This window comes from Pimephales promelas, chromosome 22 (assembly GCF_988280905.1).
Source record: "Pimephales promelas chromosome 22, fPimPro1.hap1.1, whole genome shotgun sequence".
In the NCBI taxonomy this organism is placed as follows: Eukaryota; Metazoa; Chordata; class Actinopteri; order Cypriniformes; family Leuciscidae; genus Pimephales; species Pimephales promelas.
In genome coordinates, this window is record NC_142790.1 from 11,583,106 (window position 1) to 11,602,038 (window position 18,933).

Below are 18,933 nucleotides of genomic sequence, written 5' to 3' on the forward strand. Positions count from 1 at the left end.
AGTAGTTGTGTAATTATATATAGAGAGATAAGGTTGGGTCAAACCAATGACTGTTTCAGCTAACTGCATATACAGTACTTTTAAACTAGAACACAGTTTTATTTACATTTCTATAAACAGGCAATTAAGTCTGAAAACATTATATTCTTGCACTTATGTACATTTTAAAGTTTTATTTACTTAAATGCTAAAGTGCACTTTGTCACAAGGGCAAGTAAAGTGAATTAAAAAAAAACAACAACAAAAAAACCTTTTCGTTGTACTAATTCAAGTCAATGTTTGCAAGAATGGAGAGAGAAAAAAACGAATCAAAAACAGCATAGGACCATTACCGTATAGTTGAAAATCCAAAGAAACCCTCCGACACTTAATCCATGTGCAATCCTGAACTGGGGTTGAGAGAATGTTCCTTTACAATCAAACTGTTGCTCTTATAGGAACTCATGTGGAGCTACAAGTTAACCATATTAGTCTGTTAGTCACTAATTAAGTTCACCTGTCTTTCATTTAGCTCCCTTTCTTTGCCTGTGGGAGGGTCAGCCATAGTTTAGGGACAGATTTGTACCCAGAAATAAACTAAACCTGAAAAATATCCCCAAACCTATTTTTACTGACAGTCATAGAAAAATAATGTGTGAAAGAACAAATAAACTCTAAATATGAAAAGCCACTGTATGCTGATGATTGTGATGTGTGGCAGTGTTGATGCTTCTTAAACCAACTGCTCAAAGGTTTCTACTGTAAATGTGACTGTTTTAATTTATGAGATCTCGAGTAATTTCTTGCTTTTTGTACACTCTTTATTTACTTATTCAAGACAGTGCACATTAATGAACAATCTTGCACTCGTGTAGAGACTGTAAATGAGCCAGCTAGATTATAGCATAAATTCTCATTTTCATTAGGTACCAGTTTGGTACCACACTACCTTCTATATTGATCCTCAAAACTTGTTGTTCCCATACGGATGTGATGGTCGGATGATTACTGGTTGGGAACTAAACACTTTGATGTCCTGGTTTTTCAAGGCCCATATGTTTGTTGTTATCCATCTCTCGTGCTGTCTTTGAGCTATAATCTCCTCGAAGTTGAAGATCTGGTTCCCTTATGTATGCACTAGTCGGATTATTGTTTGCTTCAAACTAACATTATGATGTTCTGATCTCTCAAAACCAGCCATGCGTTGTCCACCCTTCATGACGTCTTTGAGGCCAAATACTTCAAGGACGAGGATTCAGCCCCCGCACCTGTCCCAGAGTTATAGTCACACCAAAGACGAGGAACCCGTTCGGAGCTACGAGCAAAGGCCCCAGTTCACTGTGAGTGTGTGGATTGCAGTGCAGATTGTGGATAGTTGCACGTTTTAAGTGCTTTGCTGAATACATGAGTGTGAGGAGTAAAGTCCCACCTTAGTTTGTGGCTTTGACCTGCTGGATCGCCTAAACTCGAGGGGCGTTGCGTCTTCCTAACCAGTGTTTGTTGAGTGTGTCATGTGGGAAAATAAATACACTAAACCCCAAGCAGATTTACACAAACTGATAAAGTCAAAAGGCATTATGTTGTGCCCCACCCTCCCCTAGCTACCCTTGAGGTGTGGTCACACCCATCAGTGTCATAGCATCATGCAAATCTCTTTTACCATTTAGAGAAATAGTGTATATTTATAGACCATTGTCATGCTCCGAAAGTGTAAACCCATTAAGCACAGTACAAGCAAACTTAAACTATAGGATGAACGCAGGTAAAGTGGACTTTTTTTTTTAAAGAGTGGAGCGGTTTACTATTGGGAGCGATGGCCAAAAAGTCTCTGAAAAGACCAAAACAGACAGGAATTGCTGGACACCAGGAAACCAGTCAAAAGCATTGGAAGGGTTTGTAATGGCAATAAATCTAGGGATATCATTTCAGAGTATTAAGAATCACTTTAATGTAGGACATATGCAAACACACAAGGAAAAAATCATGATTATCCCATTTGAATCTGCTTTTCCACCATATCCGCCTCTCAGTGACCTCCTCCACAGGTTTTCCTGGGGAGCGGTCCAGTCTTCTCCCACAGACTTGGAGAAGTAATACCAATGACACCATAAGCAATTATCGGTCCAGAACACCCACTCTGTTGACTCTCCTCATCTGACCCCATTCCAAAATGACCCTCCTTCTCGTGAACCACCACCGAACGTCCCAGAATGGAATGAGCCCCGAAGAGCTTGGCCTCTGGGAGATCCAGGGACAGCCTTATAACTCCTTTCTCAGAAGCAAAGTTGCCCATGTCTCCAGGACGACTTGGGCGGTCAACACCATTTGGATTGTAAGGAGGACCAACAGTGACGCTGCCTTGACTGAGGTCTCCATACCGATGGACGTCAATGGCACGCTCTTGACGATCCTTGGCAGGGAAACCACGGAGGTTGACTTTCACCTCTAAAACTCCATCGGGGAAGACCTGCTTGAAGAGGATTTGCCCAAAGATCTTTGGCTGGGAACGTGGCAAATTGGGGCTGGGAGTTACTTCACAAGTGGCATAGATCGTGTTGTTGAACTCCACGACTTCCGGCTGTGGAGCTTCGGCAATGGGTGAACAAACTGGACTTCTAGTCAACTCTCCTCCTTGTATATGCAGCACCAGCAATATCAGAGGGATTTGTAGGACCATTTTCTCCATGTTGATCTTTATAGCCTACAATGAAGATTGGATTCAGTGAAATCATTCCGTTTAAGAACATAGTATGTTTGATAGAATACGGTTTAAAGCTCTGAGAGTATAAGTTGCGTTAGGTAAAACACCACAACCAGATTAGTTTGCAAAGAAAAAAAAAAAAAAAAAAAATCACGAAAGAAATTGGACTTTTTAATGGTCATGTAGCCTTGTGAAAAAGCGTGCTTATTTGAATGTGTACTTGTACTTCAAATCTTGAAAATACAACGGTAGGTCTGCTTGCAGATAATAGAACTCTGATGAATTATAAAAACCCACTTAAGTGTACATACCATACCTTACATTAGTGCCCACCAGAGGGCTTATACATTAAAAAGCCAATGACACACACAGGTGGATGTAAATCACACTATGATGAGTGCAGGCAAAGGCCTATGGAAAAGACTAGGGAGAATATTTAACTGCATTTAGAATTTAATAGAAATTATGTTAATTGACCATAAATGCCCAGTAAATTTAGTACTACACGAACCATATTTCAAAGACAATACAAGTAGTTGTGTAATTATATATAGAGAGATAAGGTTGGGTCAAACCAATGACTGTTTCAGCTAACTGCATATACAGTACTTTTAAACTAGAACACAGTTTTATTTACATTTCTATAAACAGGCAATTAAGTCTGAAAACATTATATTCTTGCACTTATGTACATTTTAAAGTTTTATTTACTTAAATGCTAAAGTGCACTTTGTCACAAGGGCAAGTAAAGTGAATTAAAAAAAAACAACAACAAAAAAACCTTTTCGTTGTACTAATTCAAGTCAATGTTTGCAAGAATGGAGAGAGAAAAAAACGAATCAAAAACAGCATAGGACCATTACCGTATAGTTGAAAATCCAAAGAAACCCTCCGACACTTAATCCATGTGCAATCCTGAACTGGGGTTGAGAGAATGTTCCTTTACAATCAAACTGTTGCTCTTATAGGAACTCATGTGGAGCTACAAGTTAACCATATTAGTCTGTTAGTCACTAATTAAGTTTACCTGTCTTTCATTTAGCTCCCTTTCTTTGCCTGTGGGAGGGTCAGCCATAGTTTAGGGACAGATTTGTACCCAGAAATAAACTAAACCTGAAAAATATCCCCAAACCTATTTTTACTGACAGTCATAGAAAAATAATGTGTGAAAGAACAAATAAACTCTAAATATGAAAAGCCACTGTATGCTGATGATTGTGATGTGTGGCAGTGTTGATGCTTCTTAAACCAACTGCTCAAAGGTTTCTACTGTAAATGTGACTGTTTTAATTTATGAGATCTCGAGTAATTTCTTGCTTTTTGTACACTCTTTATTTACTTATTCAAGACAGTGCACATTAATGAACAATCTTGCACTCGTGTAGAGACTGTAAATGAGCCAGCTAGATTATAGCATAAATTCTCATTTTCATTAGGTACCAGTTTGGTACCACACTACCTTCTATATTGATCCTCAAAACTTGTTGTTCCCATACGGATGTGATGGTCGGATGATTACTGGTTGGGAACTAAACACTTTGATGTCCTGGTTTTTCAAGGCCCATATGTTTGTTGTTATCCATCTCTCGTGCTGTCTTTGAGCTATAATCTCCTCGAAGTTGAAGATCTGGTTCCCTTATGTATGCACTAGTCGGATTATTGTTTGCTTCAAACTAACATTATGATGTTCTGATCTCTCAAAACCAGCCATGCGTTGTCCACCCTTCATGACGTCTTTGAGGCCAAATACTTCAAGGACGAGGATTCAGCCCCCGCACCTGTCCCAGAGTTATAGTCACACCAAAGACGAGGAACCCGTTCGGAGCTACGAGCAAAGGCCCCAGTTCACTGTGAGTGTGTGGATTGCAGTGCAGATTGTGGATAGTTGCACGTTTTAAGTGCTTTGCTGAATACATGAGTGTGAGGAGTAAAGTCCCACCTTAGTTTGTGGCTTTGACCTGCTGGATCGCCTAAACTCGAGGGGCGTTGCGTCTTCCTAACCAGTGTTTGTTGAGTGTGTCATGTGGGAAAATAAATACACTAAACCCCAAGCAGATTTACACAAACTGATAAAGTCAAAAGGCATTATGTTGTGCCCCACCCTCCCCTAGCTACCCTTGAGGTGTGGTCACACCCATCAGTGTCATAGCATCATGCAAATCTCTTTTACCATTTAGAGAAATAGTGTATATTTATAGACCATTGTCATGCTCCGAAAGTGTAAACCCATTAAGCACAGTACAAGCAAACTTAAACTATAGGATGAACGCAGGTAAAGTGGACTTTTTTTTTTTTAAGAGTGGAGCGGTTTACTATTGGGAGCGATGGCCAAAAAGTCTCTGAAAAGACCAAAACAGACAGGAATTGCTGGACACCAGGAAACCAGTCAAAAGCATTGGAAGGGTTTGTAATGGCAATAAATCTAGGGATATCATTTCAGAGTATTAAGAATCACTTTAATGTAGGACATATGCAAACACACAAGGAAAAAAATCATGATTATCCCATTTGAATCTGCTTTTCCACCATATCCGCCTCTCAGTGACCTCCTCCACAGGTTTTCCTGGGGAGCGGTCCAGTCTTCTCCCACAGACTTGGAGAAGTAATACCAATGACACCATAAGCAATTATCGGTCCAGAACACCCACTCTGTTGACTCTCCTCATCTGACCCCATTCCAAAATGACCCTCCTTCTCGTGAACCACCACCGAACGTCCCAGAATGGAATGAGCCCCGAAGAGCTTGGCCTCTGGGAGATCCAGGGACAGCCTTATAACTCCTTTCTCAGAAGCAAAGTTGCCCATGTCTCCAGGACGACTTGGGCGGTCAACACCATTTGGATTGTAAGGAGGACCAACAGTGACGCTGCCTTGACTGAGGTCTCCATACCGATGGACGTCAATGGCACGCTCTTGACGATCCTTGGCAGGGAAACCACGGAGGTTGACTTTCACCTCTAAAACTCCATCGGGGAAGACCTGCTTGAAGAGGATTTGCCCAAAGATCTTTGGCTGGGAACGTGGCAAATTGGGGCTGGGAGTTACTTCACAAGTGGCATAGATCGTGTTGTTGAACTCCACGACTTCCGGCTGTGGAGCTTCGGCAATGGGTGAACAAACTGGACTTCTAGTCAACTCTCCTCCTTGTATATGCAGCACCAGCAATATCAGAGGGATTTGTAGGACCATTTTCTCCATGTTGATCTTTATAGCCTACAATGAAGATTGGATTCAGTGAAATCATTCCGTTTAAGAACATAGTATGTTTGATAGAATACGGTTTAAAGCTCTGAGAGTATAAGTTGCGTTAGGTAAAACACCACAACCAGATTAGTTTGCAAAGAAAAAAAAAAAAAAAATCACGAAAGAAATTGGACTTTTTAATGGTCATGTAGCCTTGTGAAAAAGCGTGCTTATTTGAATGTGTACTTGTACTTCAAATCTTGAAAATACAACGGTAGGTCTGCTTGCAGATAATAGAACTCTGATGAATTATAAAAACCCACTTAAGTGTACATACCATACCTTACATTAGTGCCCACCAGAGGGCTTATACATTAAAAAGCCAATGACACACACAGGTGGATGTAAATCACACTATGATGAGTGCAGGCAAAGGCCTATGGAAAAGACTAGGGAGAATATTTAACTGCATTTAGAATTTAATAGAAATTATGTTAATTGACCATAAATGCCCAGTAAATTTAGTACTACACGAACCATATTTCAAAGACAATACAAGTAGTTGTGTAATTATATATAGAGAGATAAGGTTGGGTCAAACCAATGACTGTTTCAGCTAACTGCATATACAGTACTTTTAAACTAGAACACAGTTTTATTTACATTTCTATAAACAGGCAATTAAGTCTGAAAACATTATATTCTTGCACTTATGTATATTTTAAAGTTTTATTTACTTAAATGCTAAAGTGCACTTTGTCACAAGGGCAAGTAAAGTGAATTAAAAAAAAACAACAACAAAAAAACCTTTTCGTTGTACTAATTCAAGTCAATGTTTGCAAGAATGGAGAGAGAAAAAAACGAATCAAAAACAGCATAGGACCATTACCGTATAGTTGAAAATCCAAAGAAACCCTCCGACACTTAATCCATGTGCAATCCTGAACTGGGGTTGAGAGAATGTTCCTTTACAATCAAACTGTTGCTCTTATAGGAACTCATGTGGAGCTACAAGTTAACCATATTAGTCTGTTAGTCACTAATTAAGTTCACCTGTCTTTCATTTAGCTCCCTTTCTTTGCCTGTGGGAGGGTCAGCCATAGTTTAGGGACAGATTTGTACCCAGAAATAAACTAAACCTGAAAAATATCCCCAAACCTATTTTTACTGACAGTCATAGAAAAATAATGTGTGAAAGAACAAATAAACTCTAAATATGAAAAGCCACTGTATGCTGATGATTGTGATGTGTGGCAGTGTTGATGCTTCTTAAACCAACTGCTCAAAGGTTTCTACTGTAAATGTGACTGTTTTAATTTATGAGATCTCGAGTAATTTCTTGCTTTTTGTACACTCTTTATTTACTTATTCAAGACAGTGCACATTAATGAACAATCTTGCACTCGTGTAGAGACTGTAAATGAGCCAGCTAGATTATAGCATAAATTCTCATTTTCATTAGGTACCAGTTTGGTACCACACTACCTTCTATATTGATCCTCAAAACTTGTTGTTCCCATACGGATGTGATGGTCGGATGATTACTGGTTGGGAACTAAACACTTTGATGTCCTGGTTTTTCAAGGCCCATATGTTTGTTGTTATCCATCTCTCGTGCTGTCTTTGAGCTATAATCTCCTCGAAGTTGAAGATCTGGTTCCCTTATGTATGCACTAGTCGGATTATTGTTTGCTTCAAACTAACATTATGATGTTCTGATCTCTCAAAACCAGCCATGCGTTGTCCACCCTTCATGACGTCTTTGAGGCCAAATACTTCAAGGACGAGGATTCAGCCCCCGCACCTGTCCCAGAGTTATAGTCACACCAAAGACGAGGAACCCGTTCGGAGCTACGAGCAAAGGCCCCAGTTCACTGTGAGTGTGTGGATTGCAGTGCAGATTGTGGATAGTTGCACGTTTTAAGTGCTTTGCTGAATACATGAGTGTGAGGAGTAAAGTCCCACCTTAGTTTGTGGCTTTGACCTGCTGGATCGCCTAAACTCGAGGGGCGTTGCGTCTTCCTAACCAGTGTTTGTTGAGTGTGTCATGTGGGAAAATAAATACACTAAACCCCAAGCAGATTTACACAAACTGATAAAGTCAAAAGGCATTATGTTGTGCCCCACCCTCCCCTAGCTACCCTTGAGGTGTGGTCACACCCATCAGTGTCATAGCATCAAGCAAATCTCTTTTATCATTTAGAGAAATAGTGTATATTTATAGACCATTGTCATGCTCCGAAAGTGTAAACCCATTAAGCACAGTACAAGCAAACTTAAACTATAGGATGAACGCAGGTAAAGTGGACTTTTTTTTTTTTAAGAGTGGAGCGGTTTACTATTGGGAGCGATGGCCAAAAAGTCTCTGAAAAGACCAAAACAGACAGGAATTGCTGGACACCAGGAAACCAGTCAAAAGCATTGGAAGGGTTTGTAATGGCAATAAATCTAGGGATATCATTTCAGAGTATTAAGAATCACTTTAATGTAGGACATATGCAAACACACAAGGAAAAAATCATGATTATCCCATTTGAATCTGCTTTTCCACCATATCCACCTCTCAGTGACCTCCTCCACAGGTTTTCCTGGGGAGCGGTCCAGTCTTCTCCCACAGACTTGGAGAAGTAATACCAATGACACCATAAGCAATTATCGGTCCAGAACACCCACTCTGTTGACTCTCCTCATCTGACCCCATTCCAAAATGACCCTCCTTCTCGTGAACCACCACCGAACGTCCCAGAATGGAATGAGCCCCGAAGAGCTTGGCCTCTGGGAGATCCAGGGACAGCCTTATAACTCCTTTCTCAGAAGCAAAGTTGCCCATGTCTCCAGGACGACTTGGGCGGTCAACACCATTTGGATTGTAAGGAGGACCAACAGTGACGCTGCCTTGACTGAGGTCTCCATACCGATGGACGTCAATGGCACGCTCTTGACGATCCTTGGCAGGGAAACCACGGAGGTTGACTTTCACCTCTAAAACTCCATCGGGGAAGACCTGCTTGAAGAGGATTTGCCCAAAGATCTTTGGCTGGGAACGTGGCAAATTGGGGCTGGGAGTTACTTCACAAGTGGCATAGATCGTGTTGTTGAACTCCACGACTTCCGGCTGTGGAGCTTCGGCAATGGGTGAACAAACTGGACTTCTAGTCAACTCTCCTCCTTGTATATGCAGCACCAGCAATATCAGAGGGATTTGTAGGACCATTTTCTCCATGTTGATCTTTATAGCCTACAATGAAGATTGGATTCAGTGAAATCATTCCGTTTAAGAACATAGTATGTTTGATAGAATACGGTTTAAAGCTCTGAGAGTATAAGTTGCGTTAGGTAAAACACCACAACCAGATTAGTTTGCAAAGAAAAAAAAAAAAAAAAAAATCACGAAAGAAATTGGACTTTTTAATGGTCATGTAGCCTTGTGAAAAAGCGTGCTTATTTGAATGTGTACTTGTACTTCAAATCTTGAAAATACAACGGTAGGTCTGCTTGCAGATAATAGAACTCTGATGAATTATAAAAACCCACTTAAGTGTACATACCATACCTTACATTAGTGCCCACCAGAGGGCTTATACATTAAAAAGCCAATGACACACACAGGTGGATGTAAATCACACTATGATGAGTGCAGGCAAAGGCCTATGGAAAAGACTAGGGAGAATATTTAACTGCATTTAGAATTTAATAGAAATTATGTTAATTGACCATAAATGCCCAGTAAATTTAGTACTACACGAACCATATTTCAAAGACAATACAAGTAGTTGTGTAATTATATATAGAGAGATAAGGTTGGGTCAAACCAATGACTGTTTCAGCTAACTGCATATACAGTACTTTTAAACTAGAACACAGTTTTATTTACATTTCTATAAACAGGCAATTAAGTCTGAAAACATTATATTCTTGCACTTATGTACATTTTAAAGTTTTATTTACTTAAATGCTAAAGTGCACTTTGTCACAAGGGCAAGTAAAGTGAATTAAAAAAAAACAACAACAAAAAAACCTTTTCGTTGTACTAATTCAAGTCAATGTTTGCAAGAATGGAGAGAGAAAAAAACGAATCAAAAACAGCATAGGACCATTACCGTATAGTTGAAAATCCAAAGAAACCCTCCGACACTTAATCCATGTGCAATCCTGAACTGGGGTTGAGAGAATGTTCCTTTACAATCAAACTGTTGCTCTTATAGGAACTCATGTGGAGCTACAAGTTAACCATATTAGTCTGTTAGTCACTAATTAAGTTCACCTGTCTTTCATTTAGCTCCCTTTCTTTGCCTGTGGGAGGGTCAGCCATAGTTTAGGGACAGATTTGTACCCAGAAATAAACTAAACCTGAAAAATATCCCCAAACCTATTTTTACTGACAGTCATAGAAAAATAATGTGTGAAAGAACAAATAAACTCTAAATATGAAAAGCCACTGTATGCTGATGATTGTGATGTGTGGCAGTGTTGATGCTTCTTAAACCAACTGCTCAAAGGTTTCTACTGTAAATGTGACTGTTTTAATTTATGAGATCTCGAGTAATTTCTTGCTTTTTGTACACTCTTTATTTACTTATTCAAGACAGTGCACATTAATGAACAATCTTGCACTCGTGTAGAGACTGTAAATGAGCCAGCTAGATTATAGCATAAATTCTCATTTTCATTAGGTACCAGTTTGGTACCACACTACCTTCTATATTGATCCTCAAAACTTGTTGTTCCCATACGGATGTGATGGTCGGATGATTACTGGTTGGGAACTAAACACTTTGATGTCCTGGTTTTTCAAGGCCCATATGTTTGTTGTTATCCATCTCTCGTGCTGTCTTTGAGCTATAATCTCCTCGAAGTTGAAGATCTGGTTCCCTTATGTATGCACTAGTCGGATTATTGTTTGCTTCAAACTAACATTATGATGTTCTGATCTCTCAAAACCAGCCATGCGTTGTCCACCCTTCATGACGTCTTTGAGGCCAAATACTTCAAGGACGAGGATTCAGCCCCCGCACCTGTCCCAGAGTTATAGTCACACCAAAGACGAGGAACCCGTTCGGAGCTACGAGCAAAGGCCCCAGTTCACTGTGAGTGTGTGGATTGCAGTGCAGATTGTGGATAGTTGCACGTTTTAAGTGCTTTGCTGAATACATGAGTGTGAGGAGTAAAGTCCCACCTTAGTTTGTGGCTTTGACCTGCTGGATCGCCTAAACTCGAGGGGCGTTGCGTCTTCCTAACCAGTGTTTGTTGAGTGTGTCATGTGGGAAAATAAATACACTAAACCCCAAGCAGATTTACACAAACTGATAAAGTCAAAAGGCATTATGTTGTGCCCCACCCTCCCCTAGCTACCCTTGAGGTGTGGTCACACCCATCAGTGTCATAGCATCATGCAAATCTCTTTTACCATTTAGAGAAATAGTGTATATTTATAGACCATTGTCATGCTCCGAAAGTGTAAACCCATTAAGCACAGTACAAGCAAACTTAAACTATAGGATGAACGCAGGTAAAGTGGACTTTTTTTTTTTTAAGAGTGGAGCGGTTTACTATTGGGAGCGATGGCCAAAAAGTCTCTGAAAAGACCAAAACAGACAGGAATTGCTGGACACCAGGAAACCAGTCAAAAGCATTGGAAGGGTTTGTAATGGCAATAAATCTAGGGATATCATTTCAGAGTATTAAGAATCACTTTAATGTAGGACATATGCAAACACACAAGGAAAAAAATCATGATTATCCCATTTGAATCTGCTTTTCCACCATATCCGCCTCTCAGTGACCTCCTCCACAGGTTTTCCTGGGGAGCGGTCCAGTCTTCTCCCACAGACTTGGAGAAGTAATACCAATGACACCATAAGCAATTATCGGTCCAGAACACCCACTCTGTTGACTCTCCTCATCTGACCCCATTCCAAAATGACCCTCCTTCTCGTGAACCACCACCGAACGTCCCAGAATGGAATGAGCCCCGAAGAGCTTGGCCTCTGGGAGATCCAGGGACAGCCTTATAACTCCTTTCTCAGAAGCAAAGTTGCCCATGTCTCCAGGACGACTTGGGCGGTCAACACCATTTGGATTGTAAGGAGGACCAACAGTGACGCTGCCTTGACTGAGGTCTCCATACCGATGGACGTCAATGGCACGCTCTTGACGATCCTTGGCAGGGAAACCACGGAGGTTGACTTTCACCTCTAAAACTCCATCGGGGAAGACCTGCTTGAAGAGGATTTGCCCAAAGATCTTTGGCTGGGAACGTGGCAAATTGGGGCTGGGAGTTACTTCACAAGTGGCATAGATCGTGTTGTTGAACTCCACGACTTCCGGCTGTGGAGCTTCGGCAATGGGTGAACAAACTGGACTTCTAGTCAACTCTCCTCCTTGTATATGCAGCACCAGCAATATCAGAGGGATTTGTAGGACCATTTTCTCCATGTTGATCTTTATAGCCTACAATGAAGATTGGATTCAGTGAAATCATTCCGTTTAAGAACATAGTATGTTTGATAGAATACGGTTTAAAGCTCTGAGAGTATAAGTTGCGTTAGGTAAAACACCACAACCAGATTAGTTTGCAAAGAAAAAAAAAAAAAAAAATCACGAAAGAAATTGGACTTTTTAATGGTCATGTAGCCTTGTGAAAAAGCGTGCTTATTTGAATGTGTACTTGTACTTCAAATCTTGAAAATACAACGGTAGGTCTGCTTGCAGATAATAGAACTCTGATGAATTATAAAAACCCACTTAAGTGTACATACCATACCTTACATTAGTGCCCACCAGAGGGCTTATACATTAAAAAGCCAATGACACACACAGGTGGATGTAAATCACACTATGATGAGTGCAGGCAAAGGCCTATGGAAAAGACTAGGGAGAATATTTAACTGCATTTAGAATTTAATAGAAATTATGTTAATTGACCATAAATGCCCAGTAAATTTAGTACTACACGAACCATATTTCAAAGACAATACAAGTAGTTGTGTAATTATATATAGAGAGATAAGGTTGGGTCAAACCAATGACTGTTTCAGCTAACTGCATATACAGTACTTTTAAACTAGAACACAGTTTTATTTACATTTCTATAAACAGGCAATTAAGTCTGAAAACATTATATTCTTGCACTTATGTATATTTTAAAGTTTTATTTACTTAAATGCTAAAGTGCACTTTGTCACAAGGGCAAGTAAAGTGAATTAAAAAAAAACAACAACAAAAAAACCTTTTCGTTGTACTAATTCAAGTCAATGTTTGCAAGAATGGAGAGAGAAAAAAACGAATCAAAAACAGCATAGGACCATTACCGTATAGTTGAAAATCCAAAGAAACCCTCCGACACTTAATCCATGTGCAATCCTGAACTGGGGTTGAGAGAATGTTCCTTTACAATCAAACTGTTGCTCTTATAGGAACTCATGTGGAGCTACAAGTTAACCATATTAGTCTGTTAGTCACTAATTAAGTTCACCTGTCTTTCATTTAGCTCCCTTTCTTTGCCTGTGGGAGGGTCAGCCATAGTTTAGGGACAGATTTGTACCCAGAAATAAACTAAACCTGAAAAATATCCCCAAACCTATTTTTACTGACAGTCATAGAAAAATAATGTGTGAAAGAACAAATAAACTCTAAATATGAAAAGCCACTGTATGCTGATGATTGTGATGTGTGGCAGTGTTGATGCTTCTTAAACCAACTGCTCAAAGGTTTCTACTGTAAATGTGACTGTTTTAATTTATGAGATCTCGAGTAATTTCTTGCTTTTTGTACACTCTTTATTTACTTATTCAAGACAGTGCACATTAATGAACAATCTTGCACTCGTGTAGAGACTGTAAATGAGCCAGCTAGATTATAGCATAAATTCTCATTTTCATTAGGTACCAGTTTGGTACCACACTACCTTCTATATTGATCCTCAAAACTTGTTGTTCCCATACGGATGTGATGGTCGGATGATTACTGGTTGGGAACTAAACACTTTGATGTCCTGGTTTTTCAAGGCCCATATGTTTGTTGTTATCCATCTCTCGTGCTGTCTTTGAGCTATAATCTCCTCGAAGTTGAAGATCTGGTTCCCTTATGTATGCACTAGTCGGATTATTGTTTGCTTCAAACTAACATTATGATGTTCTGATCTCTCAAAACCAGCCATGCGTTGTCCACCCTTCATGACGTCTTTGAGGCCAAATACTTCAAGGACGAGGATTCAGCCCCCGCACCTGTCCCAGAGTTATAGTCACACCAAAGACGAGGAACCCGTTCGGAGCTACGAGCAAAGGCCCCAGTTCACTGTGAGTGTGTGGATTGCAGTGCAGATTGTGGATAGTTGCACGTTTTAAGTGCTTTGCTGAATACATGAGTGTGAGGAGTAAAGTCCCACCTTAGTTTGTGGCTTTGACCTGCTGGATCGCCTAAACTCGAGGGGCGTTGCGTCTTCCTAACCAGTGTTTGTTGAGTGTGTCATGTGGGAAAATAAATACACTAAACCCCAAGCAGATTTACACAAACTGATAAAGTCAAAAGGCATTATGTTGTGCCCCACCCTCCCCTAGCTACCCTTGAGGTGTGGTCACACCCATCAGTGTCATAGCATCAAGCAAATCTCTTTTATCATTTAGAGAAATAGTGTATATTTATAGACCATTGTCATGCTCCGAAAGTGTAAACCCATTAAGCACAGTACAAGCAAACTTAAACTATAGGATGAACGCAGGTAAAGTGGACTTTTTTTTTTTTTAAGAGTGGAGCGGTTTACTATTGGGAGCGATGGCCAAAAAGTCTCTGAAAAGACCAAAACAGACAGGAATTGCTGGACACCAGGAAACCAGTCAAAAGCATTGGAAGTGTTTGTAATGGCAATAAATCTAGGGATATCATTTCAGAGTATTAAGAATCACTTTAATGTAGGACATATGCAAACAGACAAGGAAAAAATCATGATTATCCCATTTGAATCTGCTTTTCCACCATATCCGCCTCTCAGTGACCTCCTCCACAGGTTTTCCTGGGGAGCGGTCCAGTCTTCTCCCACAGACTTGGAGAAGTAATACCAATGACACCATAAGCAATTATTGGTCCAGAACACCCACTCTGTTGACTCTCCTCATCTGACCCCATTCCAAAATGACCCTCCTTCTCGTGAACCACCACCGAACGTCCCAGAATGGAATGAGCCCCGAAGAGCTTGGCCTCTGGGAGATCCAGGGACAGCCTTATAACTCCTTTCTCAGAAGCAAAGTTGCCCATGTCTCCAGGACGACTTGGGCGGTCAACACCATTTGGATTGTAAGGAGGACCAACAGTGACGCTGCCTTGACTGAGGTCTCCATACCGATGGACGTCAATGGCACGCTCTTGACGATCCTTGGCAGGGAAACCACGGAGGTTGACTTTCACCTCTAAAACTCCATCGGGGAAGACCTGCTTGAAGAGGATTTGCCCAAAGATCTTTGGCTGGGAACGTGGCAAATTGGGGCTGGGAGTTACTTCACAAGTGGCATAGATCGTGTTGTTGAACTCCACGACTTCCGGCTGTGGAGCTTCGGCAATGGGTGAACAAACTGGACTTCTAGTCAACTCTCCTCCTTGTATATGCAGCACCAGCAATATCAGAGGGATTTGTAGGACCATTTTCTCCATGTTGATCTTTATAGCCTACAATGAAGATTGGATTCAGTGAAATCATTCCGTTTAAGAACATAGTATGTTTGATAGAATACGGTTTAAAGCTCTGAGAGTATAAGTTGCGTTAGGTAAAACACCACAACCAGATTAGTTTGCAAAGAAAAAAAAAAAAAAAAAAATCACGAAAGAAATTGGACTTTTTAATGGTCATGTAGCCTTGTGAAAAAGCGTGCTTATTTGAATGTGTACTTGTACTTCAAATCTTGAAAATACAACGGTAGGTCTGCTTGCAGATAATAGAACTCTGATGAATTATAAAAACCCACTTAAGTGTACATACCATACCTTACATTAGTGCCCACCAGAGGGCTTATACATTAAAAAGCCAATGACACACACAGGTGGATGTAAATCACACTATGATGAGTGCAGGCAAAGGCCTATGGAAAAGACTAGGGAGAATATTTAACTGCATTTAGAATTTAATAGAAATTATGTTAATTGACCATAAATGCCCAGTAAATTTAGTACTACACGAACCATATTTCAAAGACAATACAAGTAGTTGTGTAATTATATATAGAGAGATAAGGTTGGGTCAAACCAATGACTGTTTCAGCTAACTGCATATACAGTACTTTTAAACTAGAACACAGTTTTATTTACATTTCTATAAACAGGCAATTAAGTCTGAAAACATTATATTCTTGCACTTATGTATATTTTAAAGTTTTATTTACTTAAATGCTAAAGTGCACTTTGTCACAAGGGCAAGTAAAGTGAATTAAAAAAAAACAACAACAAAAAAACCTTTTCGTTGTACTAATTCAAGTCAATGTTTGCAAGAATGGAGAGAGAAAAAAACGAATCAAAAACAGCATAGGACCATTACCGTATAGTTGAAAATCCAAAGAAACCCTCCGACACTTAATCCATGTGCAATCCTGAACTGGGGTTGAGAGAATGTTCCTTTACAATCAAACTGTTGCTCTTATAGGAACTCATGTGGAGCTACAAGTTAACCATATTAGTCTGTTAGTCACTAATTAAGTTCACCTGTCTTTCATTTAGCTCCCTTTCTTTGCCTGTGGGAGGGTCAGCCATAGTTTAGGGACAGATTTGTACCCAGAAATAAACTAAACCTGAAAAATATCCCCAAACCTATTTTTACTGACAGTCATAGAAAAATAATGTGTGAAAGAACAAATAAACTCTAAATATGAAAAGCCACTGTATGCTGATGATTGTGATGTGTGGCAGTGTTGATGCTTCTTAAACCAACTGCTCAAAGGTTTCTACTGTAAATGTGACTGTTTTAATTTATGAGATCTCGAGTAATTTCTTGCTTTTTGTACACTCTTTATTTACTTATTCAAGACAGTGCACATTAATGAACAATCTTGCACTCGTGTAGAGACTGTAAATGAGCCAGCTAGATTATAGCATAAATTCTCATTTTCATTAGGTACCAGTTTGGTACCACACTACCTTCTATATTGATCCTCAAAACTTGTTGTTCCCATACGGATGTGATGGTCGGATGATTACTGGTTGGGAACTAAACACTTTGATGTCCTGGTTTTTCAAGGCCCATATGTTTGTTGTTATCCATCTCTCGTGCTGTCTTTGAGCTATAATCTCCTCGAAGTTGAAGATCTGGTTCCCTTATGTATGCACTAGTCGGATTATTGTTTGCTTCAAACTAACATTATGATGTTCTGATCTCTCAAAACCAGCCATGCGTTGTCCACCCTTCATGACGTCTTTGAGGCCAAATACTTCAAGGACGAGGATTCAGCCCCCGCACCTGTCCCAGAGTTATAGTCACACCAAAGACGAGGAACCCGTTCGGAGCTACGAGCAAAGGCCCCAGTTCACTGTGAGTGTGTGGATTGCAGTGCAGATTGTGGATAGTTGCACGTTTTAAGTGCTTTGCTGAATACATGAGTGTGAGGAGTAAAGTCCCACCTTAGTTTGTGGCTTTGACCTGCTGGATCGCCTAAACTCGAGGGGCATTGCGTCTTCCTAACCAGTGTTTGTTGAGTGTGTCATGTGGGAAAATAAATACACTAAACCCCAAGCAGATTTACACAAACTGATAAAGTCAAAAGGCATTATGTTGTGCCCCACCCTCCCCTAGCTACCCTTGAGGTGTGGTCACACCCATCAGTGTCATAGCATCAAGCAAATCTCTTTTATCATTTAGAGAAATAGTGTATATTTATAGACCATTGTCATGCTCCGAAAGTGTAAACCCATTAAGCACAGTACAAGCAAACTTAAACTATAGGATGAACGCAGGTAAAGTGGACTTTTTTTTTTTTTAAGAGTGGAGCGGTTTACTATTGGGAGCGATGGCCAAAAAGTCTCTGAAAAGACCAAAACAGACAGGAATTGCTGGACACCAGGAAACCAGTCAAAAGCATTGGAAGTGTTTGTAATGGCAATAAATCTAGGGATATCATTTCAGAGTATTAAGAATCACTTTAATGTAGGACATATGCAAACAGACAAGGAAAAAATCATGATTATCCCATTCGAATCTGCTTTTCCACCATATCCGCCTCTCAGTGACCTCCTCCACAGGTTTTCCTGGGGAGCGGTCCAGTCTTCTCCCACAGACTTGGAGAAGTAATACCAATGACACCATAAGCAATTATCGGTCCAGAACACCCACTCTGTTGACTCTCCTCATCTGACCCCATTCCAAAATGACCCTCCTTCTCGTGAACCACCACCGAACGTCCCAGAATGGAATGAGCCCCGAAGAGCTTGGCCTCTGGGAGATCCAGGGACAGCCTTATAACTCCTTTCTCAGAAGCAAAGTTGCCCATGTCTCCAGGACGACTTGGGCGGTCAACACCATTTGGATTGTAAGGAGGACCAACAGTGACGCTGCCTTGACTGAGGTCTCCATACCGATGGACGTCAATGGCACGCTCTTGACGATCCTTGGCAGGGAAACCACGGAGGTTGACTTTCACCTCTAAAACTCCATCGGGGAAGACCTGCTTGAAGAGGATTTGCCCAAAGATCTTTGGCTGGGAACGTGGCAAATTGGGGCTGGGAGTTACTTCACAAGTGGCATAGATCGTGTTGTTGAACTCCACGACTTCCGGCTGTGGAGCTTCGGCAATGGGTGAACAAACTGGACTTCTAGTCAACTCTCCTCCTTGTATATGCAGCACCAGCAATATCAGAGGGATTTGTAGGACCATTTTCTCCATGTTGATCTTTATAGCCTACAATGAAGATTGGATTCAGTGAAATCATTCCGTTTAAGAACATAGTATGTTTGATAGAATACGGTTTAAAGCTCTGAGAGTATAAGTTGCGTTAGGTAAAACACCACAACCAGATTAGTTTGCAAAAAAAAAAAAAAAAAAAAAAAAAAAAAAAAATCACGAAAGAAATTGGACTTTTTAATGGTCATGTAGCCT